This window comes from Neofelis nebulosa, chromosome 1 (genome assembly GCF_028018385.1).
Source record: "Neofelis nebulosa isolate mNeoNeb1 chromosome 1, mNeoNeb1.pri, whole genome shotgun sequence".
NCBI classification, from domain to species: domain Eukaryota; kingdom Metazoa; phylum Chordata; class Mammalia; order Carnivora; family Felidae; genus Neofelis; species Neofelis nebulosa.
Genome location: NC_080782.1, coordinates 27864975 through 27885995, shown reverse-complemented (window position 1 = coordinate 27885995; position 21021 = coordinate 27864975). Strand labels below are relative to the sequence as shown.

The following is a 21021-nucleotide window of genomic DNA, read 5'->3' as shown; positions in this document are numbered from 1 at the left end:
GAGGAAAATAATAGAGAAAGTAAACAAACGGCACACCAAACATGGTATAAAGTGGTATAACACAGAAAGAAACTAATTAGAGGATTTGGTCAAGATTGCTGAATGGGGGTTAGTGGCAGAAAGGAGTTTCTTCTTAAAAGATCTCCTAGGAAATCCTGAACGGTATACAGGATTGGTCATAGTTTCTCTGCCTATATTTTAAATAGTTTTTCCTGGGGCGCTTGGGTGGCTCAGTCGGTTAAGCGTCCGACTTCGGCTCAGGTCACGATCTCATGGTCCGTGAGTTCGAGCCCCGCGTCGGGCTCTGGGCTGACTGCTCAGAGCCTGGAGCCTGTTTCAGATTCTGTGTCTCCCTCTCTCTCTGACCCTCCCCCGTTCATGCTCTGTCTCTCTCTGTCTCAAAAATAAATAAACGTTAAAAAAAAAATTAAAAAAAAATAAAAAATAATGAAAATAAATAAATAAATAAATAAATAGTTTTTCCCAACTTACAAAAAGCTCACAGGAAGGAAATGTGAAACTTTTGTTTAATCAGGAGAGAGACAGAATATAGCTTCACCTCTTCCCCACACGCCCTTCTCCAATCTAAGTTCACAAATACAAAGATCAAGAAGGTTCTGAGAGCATTCAAAGCATTGCCCCCATTGTAAATGTGGATTGGGTGGCCCTGAAAGAAGATTCAACTGGAGAGAATGGCTACTCACCACCACCCAGCCCTGCGTGAGGATCTCCTGACAAGGCTGACCCAGGACCTCAGGGCCCCTTCGATGCTTCCTAGGGCCCCAGCATATGTTTATGCCCAGGCCCTAGCTTGCATTTTAATTTTGGCTGCCTTCTACAGAAGGAAAAGGCAACCCACTGTCCAGAAAGCTTTGGCTCACAAGTTCCCACATCCTCTGGGTGGCCGGGAAGAGACCACGCCAAGCAGTGAAGTGACTACCGGTCATAATCATCCAGGGCAAGTTAGTGCTTTCCATTTTTGAAAAATGATCAATCACCAACATGTCAACTTTCATAGGAGGAGATGGTCAAGTTAAATGAGCAGTCTTGTCCAATTAAGAGACTCAGCACAGAAGTTAACTCACTGGAAAAGCTTGACAAATATTTGTTCAGGTGATTCTTGCTCAGCAGTATGCTAAGGGACTGGGTTCTGGTACCTTCTGACCTTCATGTCCCTGCTCAATGCCATCTGCCTCCCCGGATTCCCACCGGAATCCAAACCAGCTTGTCCAAGTCTACACCAGTCTTCTTCATGGACATCAAGTAATTAGCTACATATAGGACTCCTAAGGTCACGGTCCACATCACAGAGACAAAAGTACAACATTTAGAAGCCCTGTGCTATGAGCAGCCAGAATGGAGGTTCATCTGGCTCTACCTCTTAATGTGCCACCTTCCAAGGGGTCATTTCACTTCCCCAGGCCCCAATCCAGCTGTGAAAGGAGTTCCCCCACCACTTTATCCCAACCGTAGTCTGCCCTGTACTATAGTCGATTGTAAATGGGTTAACCTGGTTAAAACTGTAAGCCCCTTGAAGGCAGGTATCATCCTTCACGTATGAATCTTCTAACACTCAGTGATTCTATCAACATGGACTGCTCACAGTCCATGTGACAATGAAGAAGACCAGCCTGGACCTCCAAAAGCCGACAGTCAGGAGTACAGTGCCTGGCGCACCGAAGGAGCTCAATTCAATTAAACTGACTCATAGAGGCTGCATCGCTTGCCCTGTAACAGGCAGGTATGTTATCCCCTTTGGCCCAATTTTGACTAAAGAGACTGATGATGTCACCTAAGGTGAACAGTGACAGAATAAGCTCCCTGCATGGGGCTAACAATGGCAGTATCTGTTCCGGTGTCTGCTACCTCCCACAGAAGGACGACTCTCTGGGAGCGCAGGCAGCCAGCTGATGGTCAGCTCCCTGTCTTCCTCAGGTTTTCTGGAGGAAGCCCCATCAGGCTGGGAGGCCAAGATGAGCAGACAGACAGTGTGTTGGGAACATTTCCTCCACTGGACTGAGCAAAGATTTATCCCGTGAGCTGGGGAGTAGTGTTAGGTGTGGCCCAGGGACATCTTAGTTCCATACTGCCACAGCCAGGGAGGGAGATGCTGCCCCCGGAAAGCAGAAGACCATCCAGACCCAACACTAGACCAAGAAATAGGTGGTCCTTGGGGTGAGAAACTCAAGACCCTGCTTAGAATTCATCAGAGCTCTGTGATATAGTCAGACTACTGATCCACTCATTACTTCTCAATAGCATTTTATTGCATCCAGTCCAAACAGTTCCTAAAAATGGTCAGTGGCATGTCAACTGGTCGGCATAGCAACCAGTGACTGGTTTTCCGACTGAAGGTGTAATTCTTTCCACTCACGTATGACAGGTTATCAGGTCTGGGGATAGTGGCACATGATAGAAAATAAACCCTTGTAATTATGCTCTTGATCCCTAAGAGGTAGCTGTTAAAGGTAAACAGCACAAATTCGATAGTGGTTTTCTAGGTGCTTTCAACAGATCTTGAGATTTTTGCTTTTTTTTTTTTTTTTTATTTTGAGAGAAAGAGGAGAGAGCACAAGCGGGGGAGGAGCAGAGAGAGAGAGGAAGAGAGAGAGAATCCCAAGCAGGCTCTGCCTGGTCAGCTCAGAGCCCAACGCGGGGCTTGAACTCACAACCACGAGATCACAACCTGAGCCAAAGTCGGATGCTTAACCAACTGAGCCACCTGGGGGCCCTTAGATCTTGGGCTTTTAATCTGGGGAGTCCAAAGAGGTTCATAAATGTACTTAATGCAGGGAGTTCCATGCTCTTGAGATCGACAAAGATTATGAATGTACAGCATCCCTGTATATAGGTGAAACTCTCCCTAGGAAAAATGGTCCAAAAGCTGTATCAGATTTGCAAATGTGTACAACACATTTAGAAATCACTGCTAAGTGGCCTTTTCTGGTTTGCAAAATGGACTCCTCTTGGAGGAAAACATTTTCCTCTGTGCTGCCCTAGAGCAAAGGGAAGCTGTTCAGCCTTACATTCATTACCAGCACACTCTGCCAGAGTTCCTTTTTCTGACTTTCCATCACTGCCACCAACAAAAGAACTGGACAGATGTAGTGAACAGTCTCATAGATGCCTTTGTGGCTGTTTTGTAGTCATTTACACTTTAAGAAGAAAAAAACAGGGGCACGTCAGTGGCTCAGTCAGTAAAGCATCACACTCTTGATTTCAGCTTGAGTCATGACTCACAGCTCCTGAGTTCAAGCCCCACATCGGACTCCACATGCACACTGAGCCTGCTTGGGATTCTCTCTCTCCCTCTCTGCCTCTCCCCCACACACTCTTTCAAAATAAATAAACTTAAAGGACATTATTATAAAAAAAAAACATTCCAGATTTAGCAAACCAAACTCATCTAGAAATCATAAAGAAAAAAGCAAAGAGAAGACCAATTTTGTTGTTACAAATCGCCATGCCTAACAGGGATAAGAAAAGTTGAGTTGCGGTATAAAAAATATAATGATTGTGAGGGAAAATTGATAATTAGAGGATGAATTGCTTATGTTAGCTTACTTGATAATAAACTTTGGTGTTCAGCAAATATCAATCTAAGGAGAAAATAAAAATAGTCTATGTTTTCTCCCACCGTACAAGTAAACTTCTTAGACTACAACCAACTTTTCTCACAAGCAGATTCCGTGGTGACAAACGGTCATGGTATTTACATAGCACAACAATGTATATCCAGTGAACACCATTCACTACAGAAGAAATTGGACTAGACAGCAGGTGAGGTTAGAGGAGGTGACCCACCTCTCTAACCCACATAACCCACTAGAATAGCAGTCAAAACACAATGCACAGACTTTTCTGAACGGTGGACATGTTTCTTGAACACAGGGGAGAAAACAAAGGCTTAGAGAGGTGAAATGGCTTTGTGTGGGGAGAAAGGAGACCTGCATCTTCTGAACCTCAACCTGCGTTTTGCTATCTCCACTCTTCTTGATTATTAAATTCTAGACTAGGACAGCTAAATATCTGATGACCTCCATGAAAGGCTTTATGCGCACCTGTGCATGAGTGTGTGTGTGCGCGTGTGTGTGTGTAATTCAATAAATGTTAATCACCTACTATGGGACAGATATGCTACTGGACACATGGAATATAAAACTGAAGAATGAGGCAGACTTCTTCATTCAAATAGAATTTGTTTTAAAATACATGGTTAAGTCTATAAAGTTACTTATTAAAATACTGACTAAATTTACTGATACCGATCAGTGAGTCTGATGTTGAAGACTAGTTTTTTGTTCACTGTAGATGGCTGGAGTTGGGAAACTGATGGTTGATTAACAATCCTCTTGTGGGGCGCCTGGGTGGCTCAGTTGGTTAAGAGACTTTGGCTCAGGTCATTATCTCCTGGTTCAGGAGTTCAAGCCCCGCGTCGGGTTCTGTGCTGACAGCTCAGAGCCTGGAGCCTGCTTCAGAATCTGTCTCCATCTCTCTGCCCCTCCCCTGCTCATGCTCTGGCTCTCTCTCTCAAAAATAAACATTACAAAAAATTAAAACAAAAACACAACCTTTCTCCTTCATTAAACCACCTACACTTTTCAGCTCATGGGTAGTAACCCAAAAGGAAGAAATTTCTAAATCATGTAGCATCTTGAGACTAATCAAAGTATTGTAGGCTTACAGTTTTCAGCTTGAAGTGTAACCCTATCTGGGTCCATAATAAACTGATTTCTTCCAGTATCATTTTATTACAGAGGCTACAATGGTTGTACTTCGATACACTAGTTATTTTTTTGTAAAGGATACCATCAGTATCATATACCCATATAGTTAACAGGAAAAAAAAAAAAAACCCTAGACTCCTTTTCTCTATCACCCACTTAAAATACACCCAAGAGGCCTTTGATATATTTAGTTTTGTTTTGTCAGCTCCTATATTCATCATGCAAGGTAGAGAAAATTCAGTTGGCTTCTAGCAAAATAAAGCATGACACTAGAACAGTGTTTATAATAAAATTAAGGATTTTATGATGTGACAATTTTAAAAGTATTTCTAGGTACCCTACTATATATTGGTTGGTTTTGGATCTTCAGATGAAGGTCATCTCCCTCCCCCCCAACAAAAATTCACCATGAATGTAGTTAGCGATGATGAGTATACCCTCCACAAACAATTCAGAAAAACACACTTTCTATTCTTGGAAATTCAGTGTAGTTGGCATTGAGACCATTCCTGGGCTGTCTGTACAGATGCTGTGTGGATAGGAGAGTCAGTCTTCCACATTTAAAATGTTGGAAAGCTAAGTTAGCAAGAAAAGCAAAGATGGGTGTGCTTCCAAATGTTACTTACGTTTTCATCTGAACTCAGGTTTAGGCAAATGTTGGCAGAAAAAAATAGGAAGACAAGTACTCTGTAGGATAAATCACACAGATTTAAATAGAGTACTTTCTTTCTAAGATGTATATATTTTTTTATCTTAGCACATCTTGGGGGACTCAGTTACAGCTGTGGAACCACCAGCACCATTAAGGATATCCACAATGTACTAAAAGAGAAATTCTAAGTAGAAAAACCTACAAAGAGCATTATATCCATTCATCCAAACATTTGAGTACCTACTATTTGTCAACACTGCTCTAGGCACTAAGGATACAGCAGCAACAAAAGACACAAGATCCGTGCCTTTGCAGAGCTTGTGTTCTCCTAATTAGACGAATATGTACCAAAATATATGGCAAGCTAGAAGGTGTTAAGCGCCATGAAGAAAAAAAAAAAAAAAAAAGACAGAAGAGGGGCAGGGCATGCTGGGAGCTGATGTGACACACACCTGAGTGAAGACCTGGGGTACTGAAGGGCACAGCCACGGAGAGGATCTAGAAGGGTGGTCTAGACAGTGGGACAGCAAATGCGAGTGCTGAGGCAGGAATGTGCCTGGCAATTTGGAGGGATAATGAGGAAGCCCAAGTGTTTAAATGCCTTAAATTGCTTCCAGATTAAGGGGTTACAATTTGGGGCAAAATGTCAACACATTTTCATAAACTCTTAGAGCAAGAACATGCCTTTGCAAATGCCTGCTAAAACTACTTAATCTTACCAAGCTTGAAGAAATGAGGAAGAGAAGCTTGAGTGGGTAATCCAAGGTTACACCACTGGTGACGCCTGAGAAAAGCCTTTGGAACAAGTATCCCAAACTCAGCACCACAGTCTGTCTCAGACTTCAACTTTATAATTAAGAGGCTCTGTTCCTCCTCAAAAAAATGAAATTATAAAAAACAAAATAATCTAAGAATCTTAGAGCTGAAAATAGATCAAATTCACTTTTTTCACTCAACAGATAAGAGAGACCCTATGTACACCCTAAATTTTTGGTGAGGAATGAAATAATAAATGCAGCATTACCTAGACCCGATCACCCAGCAATTCATGGGATAGGTGTAGAACAGAAACTGGTCTCTAATAGCTTATAATAGCACTGTTCCTTATACTTAAAAAAAAAAAAAAAAAAAAAAATGGAAACAGATCAACTGCCCTTAGTAGAAAAAGTGTAACGGTGAAAAATTGGAAACATTCTAATTTTCTCTTTGCAAGGGATTAGTGTACTACCATTTATTTCTATGCTGGAATTCTCTGTAGCAGCTCAATAAGAGTTACATGGACCTCAACACATAATGACATTTAAAAATGCAAGGGGTGTGTACATAGACTTATGCCATTTATGTAAAATTTTAAATACACAAGCTCACAGATATTGCTTATGGACATATAATATACAGAAATACCAAAACGTGCTTGGAAACTACGTATCTAACTTCACTTTAGTGGTCACCCGAAGAGGAGGAAGTGGAGGAAGAGTGGATAAAACACTTCAGTTGCAGTTTTATTGGTGGCGATATGAAACAAATAATGGACATATCAGCAACTTTTAAACATAAGTAGTGGCCATTTTTTATGTGTGAAATATTTCCTACTTAGTTTTATATTGAAAGGAAAAAAGAAGAGAGACAAAGCTCCTCCATCATATTCCATTAACTGCAAGCCAAGTTTCCTTAACCTCCAAACCTCAGTTTCTTCACCTTTAAAATGTCAGTGACATTGGGGCGCCTGGGTGGCGCAGTCGGTTAAGCGTCCGACTTCAGCCAGGTCACGATCTCGCGGTCCGTGAGTTCGAGCCCCGCGTCAGGCTCTGGGCTGACGGCTCGGAGCCTGGAGCCTGTTTCCGATTCTGTGTCTCCCTCTCTCTCTGCCCCTCCCCCGTTCATGCTCTGTCTCTCTCTGTCCCAAAAATAAATTAAAAACGTTGAAAAAAAAATTTTTTTTAATAAAAATAAAATGTCAGTGACACTAAGTGTGCCTGCCTCAAAGAGGATTTGGGGAGCGGTGGCCTGGAGACAGTGCTTCAACGTCAGGGGCACAATCATGCCCCTATTTAGTCCCCATGGCCCAGCACCCACACTTTCTATTCAATTTCACAAATAGCAATAAGATTTTTCACAACAGGGTTACAACCACCATCACCACCCCCCCCCAAAAAAAAGAGTCATAAAACAAGTCTAAGGTGTGTAAAGGATACAATAAATTAATGAATGAATGAGTTAATGAAGCATCTCAAAGAATGGAGAGGAAAAAACCTGGGATCTCCAGCACAGGACCACCTTTCCCAATGCAACTGTTATTCAAACACTGGTTGAAAATTATAAGAACTGGATAAGTTTTCTCACATTAAAGTCTACTATCTTACAAAAGGCCATGGAGGGAAAAAATGACACTGGTTAGGCATCATTAAGAAAAGATGATCAGATGACATCCATCAGTAATAAAACTCCCAGCCACACCTGTGAACAGGTGGGGGCCAGGGCAACCAAAATCCTCCCTGTGATGAACTCGCCCTTCTCCAACTTTGTGCAAACCACAAGGTGAGGCCCTGAGAGCAGCATCTGCTGAGTCCTACTGATGGACAGACCAGTTCCTCCCTCTGCCAGGCCCTTACAGTCTTGAGATCACATTCTCCAGAGAACTGGCAACGTCCGCATCCCAGCCAGCTTAGCATTCTCCTCTCGCGGAAGGAGAGCCGAGACCCTGCCAAATCACCTGGGAACCTGCGGCCACGGGAAGCAGCTGGTCTTGGTGGGCGGCCTTGAGCCCCCAGATATGCCCGGACCATTGGAAATAAAGTTGCGCTGACTGGGTTCCCTGGAGAAGCGCAAGCCTGGACAGACAGCCCAGGCCCCAACCCCTGGGAGGTCACTTATAACTTCTCCACTTCACACTGGGCTCCATCCGTTCAGTCTGCTGCCTCCCCGGGCTCCGGGACCCCACCCCCACCCCACAAAAGGGGAGAGGTCCACACGAAAAGGAGAGCGTGAACCAGAAGGCAGCAGACGAACCCTAAAAACTGCAGAAACTTAAGCGCGGACACAAACCTGCTCAAGCCCGCAGCGAAGGGAAGGCAGGTTAGAGTGGGTACCCACCCACCTGGGCAGAGGTGGGGACAGATGGCGGGCGAGCCCCCCTCGCCCGAAGTCCCAGCTGTCGCCCCGTGTGCGCCCGAACTCCAGCATATCGCCTCCCGGCCCTCCTAGAAGCTGCCGCGGGGAAAAGGACACGAGGAGCGAGGGGCTCTAGCAGGCCCGGCGTAGCTTCGCCTGCACCCCTGGGCCAGCCAAAGGGCTCCCTAGAGTCGGAAAAGGAACAATAGCGGAGCCTCGGTCGCCGGAGCCATCCAGAATCTCCCGCTTGCACCTTCCTCCCACTCAGCTCCTCCAAGTTCAGCGCCGAGGCGGGTCGAGCCCAGAAGCGAGGACCCGGGGGGTGGGGGAGGGTGGGGGCGCGGGGCCGCCAGGCAGGTGGGACAGGGTGCCGACTCGCCGCCCCCCCAGGACGCCCTGCAGGGCTGGCCATTCATTCTCGCCCGCGCTCCCTCGGCCCGCCCGGCCCCGCGCCTCGCCGCTGCCGGCCTGCGAGGGGCGGTGGGGGGCAGGCAGCAGCAAAGCCCGCTCCCAACTTGGCCCGTTCTCCCCGCTCACTCGGATCCCCACATCCTCCTCTCCCTCTGCAGACAGCGGGCGGCCGGCGGCAGATAAGGGAGTGGTGGCGGGACCCTCGCTGCCACCCCGCTAAGCCGCTCCACCGGGCGCGCCGTCCCTCGCCGGAGCCCCAGACACAAAGGCGGGGCCGCGAGCCGGCTCCCCGCTCCGGGAAGAGCCTCCCGACTCGCGGCGCCGCGCACTCACCCCATCCAGGCGGCGGCGGCAGCTCCCGGGCCGCGCTGGCTGCGCCACTCGGCCCGCCGCTTCCCCAGGAAAACGCGGCCGCCGGGCTCGCTTCCTGCTCGGCTTCCTGCGCCTCGGTCCCTCCTCCTCCCCCGCTGCGGGGGTCAGTGGGCGCCACGGCTCCCGGGCTGGGCCGGCGGGGCGGGGGCAGCGGCAGCACCACCACGTGGCCGCCCGGCGCCGGCCCCCGCCGACCTGGATCCAGCGGGAGCGAGAAGGGAGGTGCTCGCCTCTCCCCTCCCCTTCCACCCCGCGCGGCCCCAAATTCCGCGAGTCAGGTGACCCGGCCCCGCGCTGCGGCCGGGACCCGCGGGGGGTGCTGCGACAGTTCCCTGCGGACTTTTCGTTTTCCCGGGATCGTGGCCCCTTCACCGCGGACGTGTCCCATCATCATCACCGTCACCTGAACTTACTGGGAAACACCCGTGCTCGCACCCCCGGGTTTGGGACGCGTGAGATCCCGAATAGTATTCATTTCTGGCCAACATCCAAAGTCGTCTGTGGTCGTGGGGCTGTTCCAAAAGTCACCGATCCAAGCGCCCACTTAACCACAGTCCAATCGGGTATATTTTCCAGAGTTACTGAACAGAAAGGGAACTAGAATCCGCTCATTCTCTGGACTGGCTGGAGTGACTGCTAACGCTCATCAGGTGGCAAGAGAAAACTACAGGCGTGAAGGGTTGCTCGGCTCGGGAGTTAGGAGAAATCTACCGCCTGAACGGAGAGGCACGAGTGGGGGACGTCCTCAGAGCGGTGTCCGGGATGCTCCGAGAGAGGGTCTTACCGCCCCATCCCCGCAGCGTCTCTCCCTTCTCCAGCCGGCTAAAACCGGCGTTTGAATCTTAATGGCCTCCTCCTGTAATTCCAAGGATTTCAGGGCTCTCCACCTACTCATTAATTTGGGGCTGCTTTTCCATTCATCCTAGTCTGGCTAACCAGCTACGGCTTAGAAAGTCTTTATTCACCATAGCCCCTCCCTTCCCCAGGTTAACTCTGCCTCCTTAACGCGGGGCAGGAAGCCTTCTAGAATAAATGACACGAGCCCTTTCTTGTGGGATCCACTGTAAGTCATTTGAACTTCAAGAAAAAAAGATTAATTCCAACGGAAGTGAAATTCACCCCAGCATAGTTCAGTTTTTAACGTCTCGGCTGTATCTTGATGGTCTAGACTTTAGAATTTGTCTTCCCCGCCCCCCAAGGGAACAGCCTTCTTTAGCTTTAACAGGTAACTTATCACATAGGAAGCAACTATGAACTGTGAAGTAACTGCAGCATGGTCTTCCTAAATCATACATCAGAGATTCGAAAAGTGATGAATAGCCTGTTTAAAGCAAGACACACACTCCTCTTCCTGTCCTTTACCCCTCGTGAATAAAATGACACTCTAAGAGAAATGCGAACCGGCAAACGTTTTGTTTGTTTAGTGCTGGCAATTTCTACAATACGGTTTTTCATTACGGTTCACACTTCAGGTGTACTGTAGGAGAGTGGGGGAGACAGACCCTGCCACTTGTGGGCTTTTTGTTCTGCTTTTAGCAGATCAGTCTCCTTCAGAGACAGCTGAAAAGGTGGGCTTTAGGAATATGGTACAGGGTATACCATGCCCCCTTGGAAAGCAAACATGTGTGTGTATCCTGCAGGAACAGTTGACAAGTCGAAGGAGTTAATATCGAACAACATTAAACAATTATTTTTCTTTTACACCACAGTGCAGCACCCCAGCCACTTACCTCTGAGTGCACCTGCCTATGTCAGCTCTGTGGCTCCTGTGGGTGGCTTGCATGCTTATTCTCCTTAGCGTATAACCTCACCCTCAGACATCAGCAAGTCCAACTCTGGTGTGGGGTTGCTGTGGAGGGAAGGACTCATAGTTAGGCTGATATGCCAAGATCCTTTTCCAGATCCCTCCTGCCCCTGAAAATTCAAACACCTGATTCAGACCACAGCTGAAGTTCTGCCATCTGCAGAGGAATTGATGGTCAAGTATGGTTTGGAACAGAAACTTCTCATTGGTGGGGGTTTGTGTGCTCTTTGCCCAGGCCTTTTAGAAATGCTACCTCATTCAGGGTACATTGAATATGCCCTTTAATGGAGAGCAGGCCCATGTGAAAAGGTTTGAGAAGGCAGTAAGGATAAAATGATCATCTAAACTGCATAAAAAGTGGGTAAAACCCCTTTGGGAAGAACAACATGTTGTATTTTAATAGGGGTGTTACTGCCAAATCAAGGTAACCGTAGTGTAATAAGAACAGAGACCATGTTCCTAACTTGCCATTTGAACTTCACCAAATGTTTGAATCTCTCTTGGCCCCACTTCCCAAATCAGTAAAAAAAGAACACTGAAATACATGGCCTCTGAGAAGTTTTTCAGATCTAACATCCTGAGCCCATTCTCTTAATTTGAAGAGCCATTGCAAGCTATTTTGTTGTTACACTCTATGGCAAAGCATCATTCTCTAATTGTTTTAGCAGGTCAGTCTCATACCGACAAGATTCCAGACTCCTGAGAGGGTTGCCATCCAGGATCCATGAAATTCATTGGTTGGTAGGGTCAAATTTTCATTTTTGAGATTAAAAAATGTCACATTCCTTATTTCTTGCTCCCTTGCTTATCAGTATTGTTTCTCCCCGGATTGGGAACATCTTAAGTCTGGGAAACCAAGGCTGAGACTAGTTGGGGTAACAAGAAACTGTCCCTAATAGGAGAAATAGAGATAGGCATCACAGCAGAGCCAAAAAGTAACCCTTTGCTTTATTTGGCATTTGGTTGGGATCTGACTGCACTTCTGGGTCTAGTTAGAAACAGCATGATTTACAGGAATGTGGCGATATTGGCCCCAGTCCAGAGAATGGAACAAAAACACAATCAAAAGGTTGGAGGGAGAGAATCTACAGAAAAGACCCTATATATTCATAGAAAAACCACTTTTTTGTATTTTCTTAGGGATGTTTCTGAATAGGAAATTGTGACATGGGAGAATTAATAAGATAACTTTAATAAAGCATCTTAATAATTCAGTAAGACCATAGCAATAAAGTAGACCACAAACACTCAGCACTTGAAATGTCATTAGCCCAAATTATGTTGTGCTGTGCATGCAAAATATACAACAGATTTCAAAGATGTAGGATGAGAAAAAAAATGAAAAGTATCTCACTAATAATTTTTTAACATTTTAAAAAAAGGTTTATTTATTTATTTTGAGGGGGAATGGCAGAGAGAGGGGGAGAGAGAGAATCCCAAGCAGGTTCCTTGCCATCAGCTCAGAGCCCAAGATAGGGCTCGAACTCATGAACCATGAGACCATGACCTGAGTCAAAATCAAGAGTTGGACTCTTAACCAACTGAGCCACCGAGGCGTCCCATCTCACTAATAATGTTTATATTAATTACATATCGAAAGAGAGAATCCCAAGCAGGCTCAACGCTTAGCATGGAGCCCAACAAGGGGCTCAATCCTATGACCCCAGCTTTATGACCTGAACTGAAATCAAGAGTCTGATGCTCAACCAACTGAGCCACCCTTAAGGTGTCCCTTAAGATTTTACTTTTTTAAGGTTATTTTATTTTGAAAGAGAGAGAGAGGAGGGAGAAGGGCAGAGAGAGAAGGAGGATCCCAAGCAGGCCTCACACCCAGGGCAGAGCCCATCTTGGGGCTCAGTCCCATGACCATGAGATCATGACCTGAGCTGAAACCACGAGCTGGATGCTGAACCCACTGAGCCACATGGGCACCCCACTTTTTTTCTTTTTAAAATGTGGTTAACTAGAAAGTTAAAAATTACTATGTAGCTTACATTTTATTTCTATTGGATAAAACTGCCACAGGGGTTAATTATTAGCATCTAAGACACATTTACCAATCGCTCCATATGAGGCTTTTTGCTAAGCGGTATATACATAATCACTGTGGCCATATACTTAATTATTCAATCTGGGACACTTTTGACACTTTTGAGAATGAAAGGGGGCAGGCAAATTCTAAACCAGCCAAGCTACTAGGACGAAAAGCATAAATTGGAACAGTCCTGAGCAAACTGAGATGGCAGGCCACCCTAATGTTAGGTCATTTAATCTTTATGTTGGGGAGAAAGAATTCTCTCTGCTCTTCAAAGTCCTTCTAGCTGGACTAAGAATCAAATTGACATGCGACAGATTAACAGGAGAAAAATCACATTTATTTTTGGACATCCAGAGAATCCACACAGACATGAAATTCTAAGACAGCCGGGCAACATGAGGCTTCTATGAGCCAAGGAGAGGGGTAGGGGACTGAGGACACAAAAGACAGGAAGACCACTAGCAGGAAGATGAGAGGAGACTTTTTGAGAACAAGGTTGCCCTCTCATGGAGATAAGTTTCTTAGGTAAAAAGGAATCTCTGTTGATAGCTCTTTTCCCGGTACATCAACCCTATAAGTGCCATTATTATCCCTTTTGGCACTTGAGGGAACTGGAGCACAGAGGGATTAAGTAACGTGCCTAAAGTCACACAGCTGGTGGCAATGTTGAGATTCAAATTAGGGCAATCTGGCTCTAGAGGCTTCACTCTTGACTGCTATACAATACTGTCATCTTAAGACCTAATATAGATCGAGAATTTAATAGATGCAAAGTTTTTCTTAATGTAGCAACTTGGATGGGGTATCATCCTATTTTTACAAGACGCAGAAACTGAGTTTCAGACAGATCCGGTAAACTGCCCAAATCATAGAGCCAGAAATAGAGGCAGCAAAAATCAAAGTTTGAGATACCCGACTCCAGAGTGGTCCTCCTAACCACTACCCCATATTGCCTTCAGGCCACACTGACTTATAAAGCACTTCTGTATCGATCTTATGACTTCTCCCAGTTCTGGCAAAGGCCTGGTGGATAAAAGGACTGGAACCCGGGTGAGATTAACCTTACAACAGGCAACAGCCACCAAAAGCTCAATCTTAGTGGCCTCTCCTTTCTCCATTTTATGATGCTCCAAATAGCCATCATGCTGCCAGGATGGTGGGTCTGCCGTGCAGAAATGACAGAAAATGTCATTAGACGTGTTAGAAATGACAGAAAATGTTCTCCCAGTAAGGTAGTGGAGGAGGGTATCACGGGAACTCGAGAAAATTGAGAAGGCAATTACTTTGTTGCCAGAAATCTAAGCGAAAAAGTGTTCACAGAGCTCCCCAGGCAGAAGCAGTGTTACGGGATGTAAATCTACAGCTGTGACATGTGTACCTTTTCTCCTTCGTCGACGGTGGGTCACAATCTTGGCAGCCTGTTAGAACCACCTGCCTTTAAAGATCACCAATTGCCTTGGCCCCATGCCCTAGGATACTGATTAAAGTGGTCTGGTGTGGGGCCCAGGCGTTGGTATTTTATACTCTCTCCCTAGATTATCATAAAGTGGGGCCGGGCTTTATGGGCTGTTGCAGCCATGCCTGGAGCACCTGGTTCTTGGTTTAGCATTGCAAGCAAAGAAGACATTGGGTGAAGAGGGTGGGGTGGCTCTGGCAGTGGGCCTTACAGGGATCAGTGCTCCAGAAGGATTTCTCGACAGAGTGGTTCTCAACCAAGCCACTGTTTTTCTTGGCCCAGTGTACTTGTTTTCTGTTACAGCATTAAACCTGAGCTCTGAAATTTTTGTCTTCTTCATTGAGATCAACCCCTGCCCGTGAGACATTTTAATTCATGCTCCTTCCTTATCCGAATAGTGCACCCATAATAAACCTGTGTATGACTCTGGCTGATGAGTTATTTTGCATCTGTTATGGCTTCTTGCTTGTGTGTTTCAAAGGCTTTGTAGTCATTTAACTTCTGTTAGTCATTTTCACTTTTCCATTTGTGTTTCTTCTCTTTAAAATCCTCACTAGACTACACCAACTAGATTTCTTGTTTTCGAAATTGGTCTTTCAACTCTGCAAGTGAACACATTTTTAAGATTCATTTTGCACAGCAGACTGTTAGTACTTAAGATATATGACTACACTGCTGTGAAGATATTTAACAAAATTCCACAAGTCCTTTGTTTGTTTTGCCTTAATACAAATTCCTCAACTATCCAAAAATATGCACCTCAAGCAGGTTTCTCACATTCAGGATGGAGGTTCTTATAAGGTAAAATTATCATTCTTCCTTTGGCTTCTATTTCAAAGACAGCCCTGTAATTTATTGTTCTAGACTTCCTGCTTGAGTTTCAGAACAAGATTCAGACCATGAAAATGTTTTGGACTGTCCTGTGATATGCCAGAAGAGAGGAGAGGGACAGAATTGGGGGAGCCAGAGAGATTACCGTGGAAATATTCCTTCAACAGAGATGAAGTGGGACAGGGAAGGTCCACAGAATCCACAGAAGCCAGCAAAAGCAGAAGCCAGAAAAGGGCCATGGTGACTTCCTCCAAAGGATTCCTAGAACCTTTAGAACACAAATGCCAAGAAGACAAATTGGCTTCACAATAATAGACCAATAAAAGGGAGGAGGGCAGAGTTCTGGTGTTAAGGATATCGAGGTCACTGTTGGCCAACCAGAGGGGAGTTTGTTCTTTAGAATTACATTAAAACGAAGTGGTTTGGGAGGCCATTTGAGAGAACCAGAAGACTCAGTTGGCACTGACTTAGTCTGGGAAATTTGCCACCAAGAGACCCTGGGCTCTGGGACGAAGAGAGGGAGGTGAAGGTCTGAGTGGGTCTCATATTTGCTTTGTGGGCTTCTGGAAAGTATTTTAAAACGTTTTTATTTAAACTTTGGCCTTAAGAGGACTCTCCATTCACATCCAACATAACTCACTCATATTAAGAAATATGAATTATGAGAACATTCAGTGTGTTTCTTTTTTTTTTTTTTTTTTTTTTTTTTTATTTTTGGGACAGAGAGAGACAGATCATGAACGGGGGAGGGGCAGAGAGAGAGGGAGACACAGAATCGGAAACAGGCTCCAGGCTCCGAGCCATCAGCCCAGAGCCTGACGCGGGGCTCGAACTCACGGACCGCGAGATCGTGACCTGGCTGAAGTCGGACGCTTAACCGACTGCGCCACCCAGGCGCCCCTCAGTGTGTTTCTTTTTATCCTGATGCTCTTTCACTGACCTAACTGCCTTCTGTTCCAAGTCAGAGCATTTTTACTTGCATGTGTGATTCGGAGGGGCAGAAAAGGATTCAAGTTTATAGGTAAGTGCACCTTGAAGAAATTTTAGAAGTGTGTGAGGCCACTTCTGTGGACGAACCAGTGAGAACAGAGGATCTGTATTGGGGCAGGAATCCTCCCAGTGTGGCCTGGGGAATGGGTTTCTCCAGCCAGAAGCAACTGTCCCCTACTGGGCAGAAGTCATGATTGGCCTCTTTTTTATTTTCTCTTTGTTTTTAAACATGGAGTAACAATGAGAATTGAAGGAATTTTTAAAAACAAAAACAAAGAAGAAATACTCTGGTTGGAACCCTGGCTTCTCCACTTCTAAGCTGTGCAATTTGGGGCACGTCAATTAATCTTTCTTAGCCTCGGTTTCTTCATTGGCCAACTGGGAGTAGTATTAGTACCTGCCTCTTGGGTTATCTTGTAGCTTAAATAATTAATACATATGAAACACGTACAACAGTACCTGGCACAGAGCAAGAGCTAAAAAAAATAATATTGATAATTATTACCTACATGGAGAAGAGTAAGAGATTCATAGAGGCCTGAGGAAAATAAAATAGTGGCATATATCAAAATCAACTCAACTGTTATTAAAAATGTCATAACCTGCAGGGTGCCTGGGTGGCTCAGTCAGTTAAGTGTCTGACTTCGGCCCAGGTCACGATCTCGCACTCCGTGAGTTTGAGCCCCATGTCGGGCTCTATGCTGACAGCTCAGAGCCTGGAGCCTGCTTCCCAGTCTGTGTCTCCCTCTCTTTCTGCTCCTCCCCTGCTCATGCTCTGTCTCTCTCTGTCTCAAAAATAAATAAAAACATTAAAAAAAAATTTTTTTAATGCCAAAGCCTGTAGTTTAAACATTTCTAGGGTGCTATTTGCTAAGTCTCTTTTTCAAAATTTTTGTTAAAGTTTATCTGTTTTTGAGGGAGAGTGCATGCCCACCATCAAGCGGGGGAGGGGCAGAGAGAGGGAGGCACAGAATCCAAACCAGGCTCCAGGCTCTGAGCTATCAGCACAAAGCCTGACGCAGGGCTGGAACCCATGAACTATAGGATCATGACCTGAGCCGAAGTCGGACGCTTAACCGACTGAGCCACCCAGGTGCCCCACTCTGTTAAGTGAAAGTGAAAGTTATATGAAAACTTTGTCAACTAAACTGTAAGGCATAGCACTGAACACACCAAGAAAGAAAAAACAGGAGATGTTTTCTGTCTTCAAGGAACTTCCAACCTATTTGGAGAGATGGTCTATAGACCTACATGGACAGAGTCACCATGTTGCTTTCTAGTTCTTTGACACTATTCTGTGGCTCTGCCAAGCCATCTTGCCTGGAAAACAGTGCCTTTGAAAATGTGAGACATTCTGTTCTGCTTAAATATTAGGAAGTAGTGTGTTATGGGAACCAAAATATAAGTAACTCATCCGTACCCACAGAGGTTCCTATTACAACATGCAGCCTGGCTTGACATTGATTGTGCTATGCAGCTTCCATGTTACTAAATAATGTTGGGATTGAAACACCATCGGCGTCATAATCAGCTGCCTGTTCTAGTGATAACAATGCCTATTACGAGATAATGGTGGCTTTCACACAATAGGGGCATGTTTTCCTCATATTTTGCAAACTCGCTTGCTTTCAGATCATGGTTCAAGGTGGTCAGGTCTGAGGCCTTTGTGGTTCTCTAGGTTTTCCCTCATTATTAGAGGACAGCTTGTCCACTTACAGCATCCATTCTGTGTTCAGGCAGGAAGAAGAGAAAGAGTAGACAGCCAGTAGAGTCTGCTCTATAGGGAAATTTTCTGAAAGCCCCAACCAACATCTCAATTTTATTGGCCAAACTGTGTCACATGGCCACTCCCATCCGAAAGGAAGGGAAGGAAATATAGGTGTTTAGCTGGGTGCATTGTACACAAAATGAAATTGGGGTCTGCCTAATAGGAAAATGGGGAGAATGGATATTTCATTTATCTGTTGCTGTAAAATAAACAAGCTCAAAACTTAGTGTCTTAAAACAAAAACAATATATTGTTTCTCATGATTCTGTGGGCTGACCAGGTGGTTCATTTGCTTCATGTGGTATAGGCTGGGGTACCAGGATGGCCAAAAGGTATAAAATGGCCTCATTCCTACAGCTAATAGTTAGTGTTGGTCCCTAGCTGGATTTCAGTAAGGAATCTTGGCTGAGATCTCAGTTCTTCTCATGGTTCTTTGGGCTTCCGCATGGACGGTTGGCTTGGTTCCAAGAAAGAGTGTCCCAAGAAGATGAGCCTCAATGTGCAAGGGCCTATTAAGCCTCCACTTACATCATAGTCCCATTGGCCATAGTCCCATTGGCTGAAGCTAATCACATGGCCAAGACCAGAGTCAAAATGGGAAGGAACTACACAAAAACATATATGCCAGGAATCATAGTACATTGGGAACTGCCAAAATACCAGACCACTGAAGGTAGGCATCTAGCCATCTCTGCCAAAGCATCTTTTGATAATATGTTAAAATTGATCAATGCTGGGGCACCTGGGTGTCTCAGTCGGTTAAGTGTCTGACTTTGGCTCAGGTCGTGATCTTGCAGTTCGTAATTTCGAATCACAAACTCTGTGCTTTGTCAGCACAAGGCCCACTTCAGATCCTCTGTCCCCCTCTCTCCCTCAAAAATATATAAACATCTAAAAAAATTGATCAATGCTTATTCTGCAGCAAATGTGGGCCAAATACTTTGCAATCACTAACTCTGAAAATTCTTACAACAACCTCAAGGGGTAGATACTCTGATTTCCATTTAGAGATGAAGAAATAGGTTAGGAAAGGTTAAGAAACTTGCCCAAGGTCGCAAAGTAAGAAAACACCAGGGCTGGAACTTGAACCCAACCTGAATGTTCAGCTGGGAGCACAATTTGGGAGCAGAGTCTGATTGTAGGGAGATGGTAGAAAATCAAGTGACAGGGATCTGATGAAATTAGCTATTTTTAAAAGATCGTCTTCACGTTGTATATTTTTTAAAAATGTTTATTCATTTTTGAGAGACAGAGAGAGACAGAGAGCAAGCGGGGTGGAGCAGAGAAGAGAGGGAGACAAAGAATCCAAAGCAGACTCCAGGCTCTGAGCTGTCAGCACGGAGCCCAATGTGGGGCTCAAAATCACGAGCTGTGAGACCAGGACCTGAGCCTAAGTCAGACTCTTAACCGACCAAGCCACCCAGGCACCGCTCTCTTCATGTTTTTAAACACCATTCTCTTTCCTCCTCTCCTTTAGCAGGTACAGAGTTAAGGCAGAAGGACTATACCAAGAGGATGTCCACTCGCTTCTTTGTCAGGCGATCTGATGGGTACTGGGACCATCTTCAGCAAGAGTACGTAACTGGAGTCAGAGGTTAAGACACCCGTTAGGCAGAAGGAGTCAGATGGCTACATTTGCCCTTGAAAAGACCTGAGGAAGAAGTTTGACATGGAGGAGTCTTGTTTAAGGAATACTTTAAGGGGTTTCTGAAAGGTGTGAAAATGAAGTTTAATGGACTCACACCTGGACAAGAGAAAGGTGAATCTCACTAACATGCTAAAAACACCTCCAAATTATGCAAATCATAATACAGACACTATACTTTGTTTGAAAGTATGTTTCTCCAAGTGTGATTTATGGATTCGTCCACAGAAATTATGACTCTGTCTCCAGTGGGTCAGTCAGAAAGTCTGCATGTTTGGGGCGCTTGGGTGGCTCAGTTGGTTAAGCATCTGACTCTTGATTTCAGCTCAGGTCATGATCTCATGGTTCATGGGATTGAGCCCCGAGTTAGGCTCTGCACTGACAGCATGGAGCCTGCTTGGGATTCTCTCCCCCCCTCTCTCTCTGCCCCCCCCCTCTCTCTCTCAAAATAAAGAAACATTAAAAAAAGGAAAACTGCATGTTTAAGGAACATTCCAAGTGACTCTTACATACAATAAGCTACCAAATTATTGATTTAAAATGTTCTTTCAGTATGATGATTAAATTTTTTTTTAATGTTTTTATGTTATTTTTAAGAGAGAGAGAGACAACAGAGACAGACTATGAGCAGGGAAGGGGCAGAGAGAGAGGGAGACATAGAATCTGAAGCAGGCTCCAGTCTGAGCTGTCAGCATAGGGCCTGACGCAGGGCTCGAACTCATGGATGGTGAGATCATGACCTGATCCAACGTTGGATGCTTAACCTACTGAGTCACCCAGGCTCCCCTAGCATGATGATTTTTAAATTTGTGCTTTTCAAGCTTTAATGTGCATGTGAATCCCCGGTATCTCTTGAAAAAGCAGATTCTGATTCCATAGGTCGGAAGAAAGACTTGAGATTCTGCACTTCTAGCAAATTCCCAGTGATGCCGCTGGTCTGAGGAATCACACTGAAAAACAGAACAAACGCTTTTGGGCTAAAAAGTGAGGAGACAGATGTAAACAGTGGGAGTGAAGGTAGGGGTACCCACTGCCATCCACAGGATGTCACTGCTCTTTCCAAAGAGGTCACTATGAGAAGACAGTGTGGCAGCAATAGAGGGAGCTTAACGATGTTCAGAGTGGGCTTCCACAGTCAAGGTGAGATAGACAGGCAGGTGCACTTATGAAGGTGTTTTTCTAATGAGTCCAGCCTTGAGGATCTCAGGTGCTGTGA

At 45.2% G+C, this 21021-nt stretch overlaps 1 protein-coding gene across 1 annotated transcript in view; it reads right to left on the bottom strand.

The window, feature by feature from the left end:
- Nucleotides 1-9346, bottom strand: part of RAI14 (retinoic acid induced 14) — a 144752-nt gene extending 135406 nt beyond the window's left edge. Inside the window, exon 1 of the mRNA XM_058716980.1 lies at nucleotides 9235-9346. The gene's annotated coding sequence lies outside the window, so the exon portion shown is untranslated. The remainder of the gene's footprint in view (nucleotides 1-9234) is intronic.
- Nucleotides 9347-21021: the final 11675 nt, after the last annotated feature.